Source organism: Dipodomys spectabilis, unplaced genomic scaffold, assembly GCF_019054845.1.
Source record: "Dipodomys spectabilis isolate Male_0828 unplaced genomic scaffold, ASM1905484v1 ptg000259l, whole genome shotgun sequence".
Classification (NCBI taxonomy): domain Eukaryota; kingdom Metazoa; phylum Chordata; class Mammalia; order Rodentia; family Heteromyidae; genus Dipodomys; species Dipodomys spectabilis.
In genome coordinates this window covers 1,340,692-1,350,173 of record NW_024870936.1, presented here as the reverse complement: position 1 = coordinate 1,350,173, position 9,482 = coordinate 1,340,692, and the positions used below count along the sequence as shown (strand labels likewise).

The following is a 9,482-nucleotide window of genomic DNA, read 5'->3' as shown; positions in this document are numbered from 1 at the left end:
CTCTCTCAATTCCTGTATTACTCTTTGATTAGCTTCTTCACGTTCATTCAATTCCTGTAGTTCTCTTTGACTGATCTCAGCCTGCTCACACAATTCCTTTATTTGTCTTTGAGTGTTCTCAAGCTGCTCATGCAATTCCTTTATCTATCTTTGAGTAGCTTCCTCACGCCCATCAGCTTCCTGTTTGATCTTTGGTTTGCCTCCTCTCTCTTCCTATCATGCTCACACAGAGTCATTTGCAGGTTTTCAATCTTTTTATTTACCATGTTTACCATTAGTGTTTGTAGAGTTTTTTGGGAGCTCTCCTCTGAATTATTCATTATCTGTTCTGTCCACTGATTATCATGAGTGGGAGTTGTGATACCCAGACTTTCCATTTTTCTTCTGTTTTTTTCCTGCTTATTCTGCCCTTTTGACATGAGGGTAACACCACTTCTGTGCTAGAAAACTATCTTAAGGCAAGCGTCAACAAAATATGTAATTGCACAGTCAAAAACCTGCAGAGATAATCTAGTTCAACAGATATATTTTTTCAACATCAAACAACTATGTATTAATAGGCTACAAACTGCAAAGAAGAATTTGGCAAATCAGAAGTTATTAGGTTTAGTGAGAGATGTGGGTATAAATAGGAATAGAGGGTTCTGGAAAGGTAGAGGGAGAGCTAACTTAGTCCTAATCTCAAAGCAGGAAATAGGTCGGATAGAATGATAGTAGAGACCGGGGAAAAAAGAAAGAGAAAAAAAAGACAAGGAAAAATAGTAAAACAAAAATTAAAAATTAAAAAGTGGAACACTTAAAAATTATGCAAATTAAAAATGTAATATTCAGATTAGGACGGGAATAGGAAAAGAGAAATGGAGGGATAGAAAGGAGACATGAAAAATTAAAAAAAATGCTTAGAAATTTATATAGGTATATAGAGGTAGTACGGCTATTAAGGAATTTAAGTCTAAGAGGTTTTGAATTCAGTAATAAATTTCTGGATTAAGTGTGTATACAATGGGTTATAAGGTTTAATAATCTAATACAGGTATATCTGAGAATGAGCAGAATGATTAAATCAAACAAAAAAGAATGAAAGAGAAGAAAAAGTGAAAAGAATGAGAAAGAAAGGAAAAAAGTATCAAATGGTCAATAGAGCTAAACAAAAATGAAAAAAAGCACACACACACACACATATACCCCTAAAATAAAAATTATAAGAGGAAGAAAAAAAAGTTAATAGAAAACAATTTTTTAATTAAAAATTAAAAATGTTAAAAAATTTTAATAAAAGGTACCAAAAAAGAGTTCTTTGCTTTTTTGGGGTGAGATGGGAAGATCCCATATCTCCCTTTTGTCCATAACCAGTCTCTTGTTGGAGTCTCTGGTCTGCTTATGGTGTTTGATTTTCCTGTAGCTTAGTTGTTTTCTTAAGTCAGTTTGTTTGAGCAGGCAGAAAAATGCTTTGCTTTACCCAGGATTTTGTCATCCTCCTCCCAGGCTAGTTCAATGGGAGGGAGATCTGCTTTGATTATCACAAAAAAGGGTGATGGCTGTTTCTTCTAGTTTGGAGATGCTGTGATGGGGCTAGGTTCTGGGCAGAGATGAGGCCTTTCAGCAAACAGTAGCTTTTCCCTGAGGGGCTAGCTTCTGAGGCTCACAGAGCCCAACCAGGAGCCATTCTCAGGGTTTATTGGTATTGAATTTCAATTGATTGTTTAGGCTGCTGTAGGGAGGGACAGCCTCTGGCTCTGTTTACCCAGTGAAGAAAGCAACTCCTGGGGCTGGCGCAGGCCTGGGCTGGGTGAATTTTCCCTGGGTGGAGCTGAACCTTGCAGGTAAGGTTAGGTTCCTGTGACCTGCTAAATGACTTTTTGTTTTCATCCAAGGACTGAGTTGGAGCTAGCTGATCAGCCAGGCCTTTGCCAGTATCAAAGATGGAGATCTCCGGTAGTGGGCAGTGGCCTTCCCTTTTCTGCTCCCTGAGAAGGTGTGAGGAAGTCAGGCTTCTACTCACACAAGAGTCTGGTTCCTGGGTCATCTCTGGTCTGGGATCTGAAGGATGAAGATGTCTGTTCCTTGTCGGTTCTTGCTGGTGTTTAGTAGAATCCTCTCGCCTGCTGCATATGGAGCCTTTGTCCTAGACACTCTGCTGGCAAGTGCTCAGATTTGTCTCCTTGCCTGGATTTTCCCTCTCTGGCCTTACTCTCTGTACTGTGATGGCACACTTGGTGTGATTCTCTGGCTTAGGACTCTTCACTGGAGTACTAAAACTGCTTTCTATGTGAGAGCTTGTTTACCTTCCAGCTTCTCCTCTGCTATCTTCCCAGTACCCTAAATTTAAATTTTAAATGATAAATTCTTTTAAAATCATTTCACTCGGGCATAGGTATGGATAGATAAGTGATGGGGGCAAAATCAGAATTATTCAGAAAGTTGTAAATGGATGCTTACCTAGTTTTCTCTCAGCTGAATCATAGAATACAGACTGTCCTAATTGGGAAAAGTTAGCCTTCTGAGATTTTCTGCATATAAACACTCCATCAACATTTTATTAGAGGATTATTCAAGATTAGCTATATGTTGATTGATAATGACTGATCATGACAGAAAGTTGAGGGAAAACCATCTACACTTCAGTGAGGTTCTGATTTGTGCTTCAAAAACTGTTATGAAAGCTCTACATGAGAAACCTAGTAGCTGCATTTCCAAAAATTCCTTGGGTTGTTAAACTTTCTGATATTTTCTCAATTCAAGTACTTCTCCTTGAAGTTCCATACTATTCAATGATGCTGTATTAGCTCCTTGTTACAATTTGCAGATTGGATTTTTCATAAAATTTGTGCTTTTCAAAATTGCTCTCCAAATTCCATCCACAAACTGCATACAAAATTTATCTGAAAAAATTTGTATCTGTTGATAGTGCACATACTTTTAGTTTTCATTACAAATATAGAATGTAGTAAAAATTCTCATAGCAATTGTACTGCACTAGTTTGTGGGTAGATTCTAATGTAAATAATATACTGTGTTCATGTAAAGATTTTGAGTATCCAAAGTAATAAGCCTGTGGTCCTAAAACCTATACCTTACTTATATTGAGTGACAAATACAACTTCATATAAGTATAGAAGTTTTTGTTGTATCTTTTTAATATATATTTTTTATTATAAATACTGTACAGAGGGGTTACAGTTACATAAGTAAGGTAACGAGTACATTTCTTATTGAGCATTGTTACCCCCTTCTTTGTTTTTCCACTACCATCCCTTCCCTTCACACCTCCGCACCTCCCCTCTTCCCCCACCCTCTGATAGAGTGTCTTGTATATCTCATTGTAACAATGGGTCAATCAGTATCCTTTCCTTATATCTTAAACGAAGAAATGCTGGTTTGATTTATGCTGATTCTACTTTGTGTAGACACATCTAAAATCACTGGCCAATTCCAGGAGCAAATAAATGAAATGCCCTCATTTTTTTGTCAGTTGGTATAATTGTGTTCTACACATTTATTGACAGGCTACAAATTATTCTCAAACTTTAAAACATTAAAAATACTTCTTTTTTCTTATTTTATTGGCCAGGAAATCAGCAAGACCTCAGTCAGCATTTCTCACATAAGAATTTTCACATGGGTTAGTTAAATGTATATGTAGAGTCCAGTTTTCTGAGGACTCACTCATCTGCCTAGGAATTCATGCTGGCTGTTGGAAAACGAGCTCAATAAGGATGCCGTTTAAACTTTACTCTTTTTAACTTTAACTTTTAACTTTACTCTTTACCAGGGTATTCTCCTGCTACTTTGGTTGTTGAGAGTGTCTACAAGAGTAAGCATTCCGTGAGGAGCAGGGAGGCACCATATGACTTATACTTACTGAGATTTCCAAGTGACTTGCTATCACTTGTACTGCATTTTGTAAGTCAAATCTCTCTAAAACTACCAGTTTTAAGAGATAAAAGGAGTGGTAAAAGAACTCTTAGAGGCAAATACATCTTCAACATATATTGTTCCAAGTATTCCGTTTAAGGCATATTCAAAAACTGGTGAAACTTTTGTTGGTTGTAATTATGTGTCTTTCTCCATGTGTGCATGTATACATGTGTATGTGTATGTGTGTAAATAGTAACATGCATGTGTACATTATGGCTTTTATCATCATTTATTCCTTCCTAACAAATAAAGTAAGGAATCCCTAAAGTTTTAACAGAAACTGTGTAGTTAAACTCTTAATTCTTCACTCTGCTTCTTTACACAAAGACTTTGCAACTTCTCATTAATAAAGTTTCCTTAAACTCTGAAATGTATATACTTAGTACTTAATGTCTGCTACCATAAATCTTAAATACTTTACAGAAAAGTTTTATACCTGCCAAACAGTCCTATTTTTGGCATATATAAGCAAAATCCCAAAATTAAGCATATTTAAAACATTAAAACGTTTAACAAACCTTAACACTTGCTGCAATGTTCATTTTGACAGGTGCCTTGCATAGAATAATTGAATTCCTCCTCCTACACATCTCTTGAACTACAAATATCTGGAATTATTTTGTTTTTGGCATGTCTATCTTGATTTTATTCTTAAATGTGTGCTTATGTATGAAATACATGATTCTAAAATTTCACAACAATTCTTTCGAACTTACTTTTTGTTGAATTGTCTAGTTTAATAAAATCAATAAAAATTATACTTTATATATAAAAAATGTTCTGTGCTCAATTTAGCATCACATACACGAACATTGGAATGCTACAGAGAAGATTAGCATGCCCCATGTACAAAGATGACATGCAAATTCATAGAGCGTTCCATATTTTTACAAAAACAGATGTTGAAAGGTATGTGGCCATAGGGAATCATACTGCATTCTTGGTGGGAGTGTAAACTTGTTCAACTACGTTGGAAAGCAGTATGGAGGTTCCTCAAAAGACTCCACACAAAACTCGCTTATGACACAGTAATCCCACTTTTAGGGATTTACCCAAATGATCATAAGACCATACTAAAACTACCAGCACTATTATGGTTATTGTAGCATTATTTATGATAGGTAAGATATGGAACCAACCCAGATGACCCCATTAGATTAATGGATTAAGAAAATGTGGTATATATACACAATGGAATTCTATGCCTCCATCAGAAAGAATGACATTGTCCAATTTGTTAGGAAATAGAAAGACTTGGAAAAAAATTTATTGAGTGAAGTAAACCAAGTCCAAAGAATCATAGGTCCCATGATTTCCCTTATATTCAATAACGAATATATGTCTAGGATAAGCAGAAAAGTTCAAAATATATGTGCATATAAACAGATAAGATGATGTTAAAGAAATTGAACCCCAAGATAGGGACCCAAGTTGTTTTTTGTTTCTTGCTATTGTTTCTAACATACTTATAATGTGGTTTGTCATTTTTTTTGTTTCTTTGTATGTTTCTCCCCACGCTATAATCCGTGTTTTCTCTGTATTTGAAGTTGGTGCACTTACATCTTGTATGTATGCATCTTTAATTTGGGGTGTGGAAGGGAAAAAATGCTCAAATATGGATACAGGTTGACCCATTGTAACAATGTGATGCACAAGACACTATGTTGCAAAATGAACTTTACAATTTAGACGGAGGAAGGAAGGGGGAGGGGAGTGTACTTGTGGAGGTGGGAGGGAAGGGATGGTAGGGGAAATATAAAGGAGGAGGTAACAATGCTTGTTAGGAAATGTACTAGTCTCCTTTTTCATGTAAATGTGACCCTTCTGCACAGTATTATTAGAATAAAAACATATAAAAATGTTCTGAGATGGAAGAGTTTATTTCCTCTATTTTACCCATATAATATCAATAACAAAGAAATTAATGCAGAACACTGAGATGGAGGTAATTTGAATAAATGAGTGTGTGTGAGTGCAGCACCACACAAGCAAACACTCGCATGCATGCGAACACACGCCGTGTATATATATTGGCGTGCTCAGAGTTTAAAATCAGGGATTCAAGGTCTTGCTAGGCCTTTCCTATCTAGATTGGTGAGCTACTATATAAGCTACATCTAAATTCCTGGCCCTTTGCTAATTCATTAAACATTTTGAAAAATAATTCAATGAAGTTTTTTTTTTTTTTTTTGGCCCTGATTGGCTCCCAAGTGTTATCCACAGATCTCAGTGTCCTGAGCAAATATTCAGAGTAGATAGGAATATAAGTGTGACCAGCCAGCACAAGGCATTTAGAATAATTTTAAAAATAAAAGAAAATTTATTTCATGGGGGCCTATTTTATCATTACCTAATTTGAAAGCCTTTTGGAGTGATTACATGCCAATTTAATTCGTTTGGAGATTAAAAGACAGTAAGTGATGATATTTAAAAGTTTTAGTACTTTTTAAAAAAGAAACTGGAACTGTGGGACAGAAGAAATTTGGCTGTCTTCAGACTTCAATTTGTAAGCTCAGCTCTGTGCATGATAACCCAATGTCACCAACACAGTCTGTATTGAAGACAAAATGTGACAAAAAAACAATCACTATGAGCAATATTTGCTATGTTATTATTTCTTGGACAATATGAATATTGAATTGAGAGTGTAAGAGAATGGAGAGATTTTACCCACCTTTTTGGTATTACTGAAAGACTTTTGGAAACTTTGACTCATTTCCTTCCTCACTGTGTGTGTCTTTGGGCCATGCACTGACTATCTTTAACTACAAATTTTCCCAACACTAAACTGGTAATAACATTAGCATTATAGCAAATGTTATCTTAAGAATTAAGAAAATAAAACTTGTGAAACCCTTAACATAAACCTATCAATGAGCTTTGATTTTAGCCAGCATTCTTTTTTAAATACTAAATAGAATGTGATAAGTAGTACAGAAACCATTACATGTAGTGTGAGCAACCAGAAGTAATATCTATTAACCACGCTCTGCTTCCAAGGAAGCAAGGTGGATAACTTCTCATGCTGTAAATCAAACTGGTTATCTTATGTTGTGATAGTGTAAAAATATCAGGGACAGAACGATGAAGGAATGTTGTAGACTGAGGTGAAATCCATATGAATATGTGCAAAACTGATAAAACATAAAAGTATCTGAACAGTATATTGTGTTTTACATCATTTAAGTTACATCGCAAAGATAAGGAAGACCTAGAAGAATAAATTGTCTTTTTGATATTCTATCATAGGTCCTTAGAAGGATGAACACTTTCCTCATTCTTGTTGAGGCATCATCAGATGAGGGGAAATATATTTTTTCTTTGCTTCCTTCCATTTATTCTTCAGTTTGAAATCTGAACTACAAGAGACTGAAAGAAACCAAGTGAAATCAGTCATGCAGGTTTTGGAAAGAACAATCAAAGTAAAATAAATAAAATATATATAGCCTTGTAAAAGGTCTAACTAAATTGAGTTATATAGTCTCAACCATTAAGAGAAAATGATTAAAGCAATATCACGTTTTTAAAAATTTAAAAATGTTAGGAGCTGCTTAATTTTTTTCCTTTCTACTACCTTGAATTAATTATTGATTTTCTATAGAGAGATTAAAGATGAGATTAACAAGAAACTTGATTAAAAATGGACAAAAGTTCTGAATAGACATATTTTCCAAAAAAGCCCTGAAAATCGCCTGTGGATTTACAAATTTGTATTTGATACAACTTCTATGCTGGCTTAATGCTTTATGAGCAGAAGTCATGAGAGAAATGCAATTCAAAATTACTATGATACTACTTCTTAACTATTATAACTCTTGTCAAAAATATCCAAGGAACCAGGTGTGGTGGTAAAGGCTGGTAATTCCAAGGGATTGGAGGTTGGAGTAAAAGGATTTTAGTGTAAGGCCAGTCTTGGATACTGCACACAGTAAAAAACCTGCCCTTTATAAAACTCAAAAGGTAATAATGTTGGTTTGCGACACTGTGGAGAAAAGGAAATTTTCTGAACTCTTGGTCAAAATACAGGTTAGTGTTCTCGTCGTAGAAAGTAGTATGCAGTTTTCTAAAGAAAACCAACGTTGAAATATCATCTGACACACCAATCGTGTGATTATTTCTCTCTGGGTAACTCATAAATGTATCTGTAGTTCATTGTTATTCACATTATTCACAACAACAGCCAAGATATAAATCGAAGTCCAGTGTTCAACTACAAACTAATAAAGCAACTGTGGTTACATGCACAAATATCTTTTTCTGTTGATCCCAAAATAATTTTTTTATTATTTTCCTGTTTCCATGTGATTAATCTCCAAATTAGAAATCCTGATATATTATTTAATTTAATCAAAACTATTTATTGAGTATAAGGACCTTCTACTCTCTACATTCTTCACACTAAGATCACCAAATATGATGGGTCTGAAATAATTAGTCTCTTTTTGACCTATGTTAATATTCTTTACAATGTGAGTGAAATGTTTAAAAAGTAGTATTTGTTTTAGCTTAATTGCTCTGAAGAGACAATAAATGATATTATCAAAGCTTAAAAATGATTTGATTTAAAATTTAGAATTCAGAAAATGGTTTGACCACTCTGGTTACTGGAGCCTTCACTACAACCTCATGAGAAAATTTATATTGATGAAGCAAAAATCTGAGTTTAGATATTTATGAATAAAAAAATCATGTCATTCTGATTATGTAGAGCTGCATATATAACATAGAAAATTTAGCTTTTAAATACCTAAATATGCTGGTACATTTAATTGCCGGTTAAGTAATTGTTCTGAATGGAGATAAAATTGCACTTATGTTGAAATGAAAACCTAAGTATTTATTTGAATAAAGGACAATGTTTAAAATATCACTCATTCAAGAAACAAGATGTACAGTTAATTGTTTTTCATGTGAATTATGCTCTCTAAACTTACTACAAATACTAGATTTGTAAACCTAATTCATTGCTTTGTGGGGAAATAGCAATTCCGTTTCCTAAAACTCATGACAATAACTTTTTCTCAAACAATTGCTAAGTAACTCTTTTATATTTTTTGTCATGGAATCTTATTCGTCAAATTTATATTCATTAAGTTAAATAATTGGACAACAATATAAATTATGCATGGACAAAGTTTATCTAACACAAGTTTGTTTTTTTTTTCAGAAGACAGATCATGGCTCTCTTAAAGAACACTAGAAGGCAGTGTGTTCTTTATTAATTTTTAGTGATTTTGTTAATGTATATTAATTGTCACAAGTGACAATTCCATAATATATTTCACATATTTGATTATCCTCCCTCTATTTCCTTCTCATTACTCCTTCCTCCAAAGATCTTCTGTTTTTCACATAAAATTACATCTTTATACATGTGCATATAAACTAATTTGGAAGATTTAAGCTAAACTGCAAATTAATTCAAGGTGTACAGTAAATTAATAGGATGAATAGAAACCTGAATATTTTTTGTTAAATTTGAATTGAGCTATCATTATTATTATGGTTAGGGTTAGGATCCCAGAGAAAATTAGAATTAGGATTAGAGAAATAGAAAATTTAGG

General features: G+C 33.9%; 1 non-coding gene across 1 annotated transcript; it reads left to right on the top strand.

Annotated features, from left to right (window-relative positions):
• Window positions 1-4,700: 4,700 nt before the first annotated feature.
• On the top strand, window positions 4,701-4,807 carry LOC122125071. The gene has a single exon (XR_006150719.1). It is a non-coding gene; the product is annotated as a U6 spliceosomal RNA (small nuclear RNA).
• The last annotated feature ends 4,675 nt before the right edge of the window (window positions 4,808-9,482 follow it).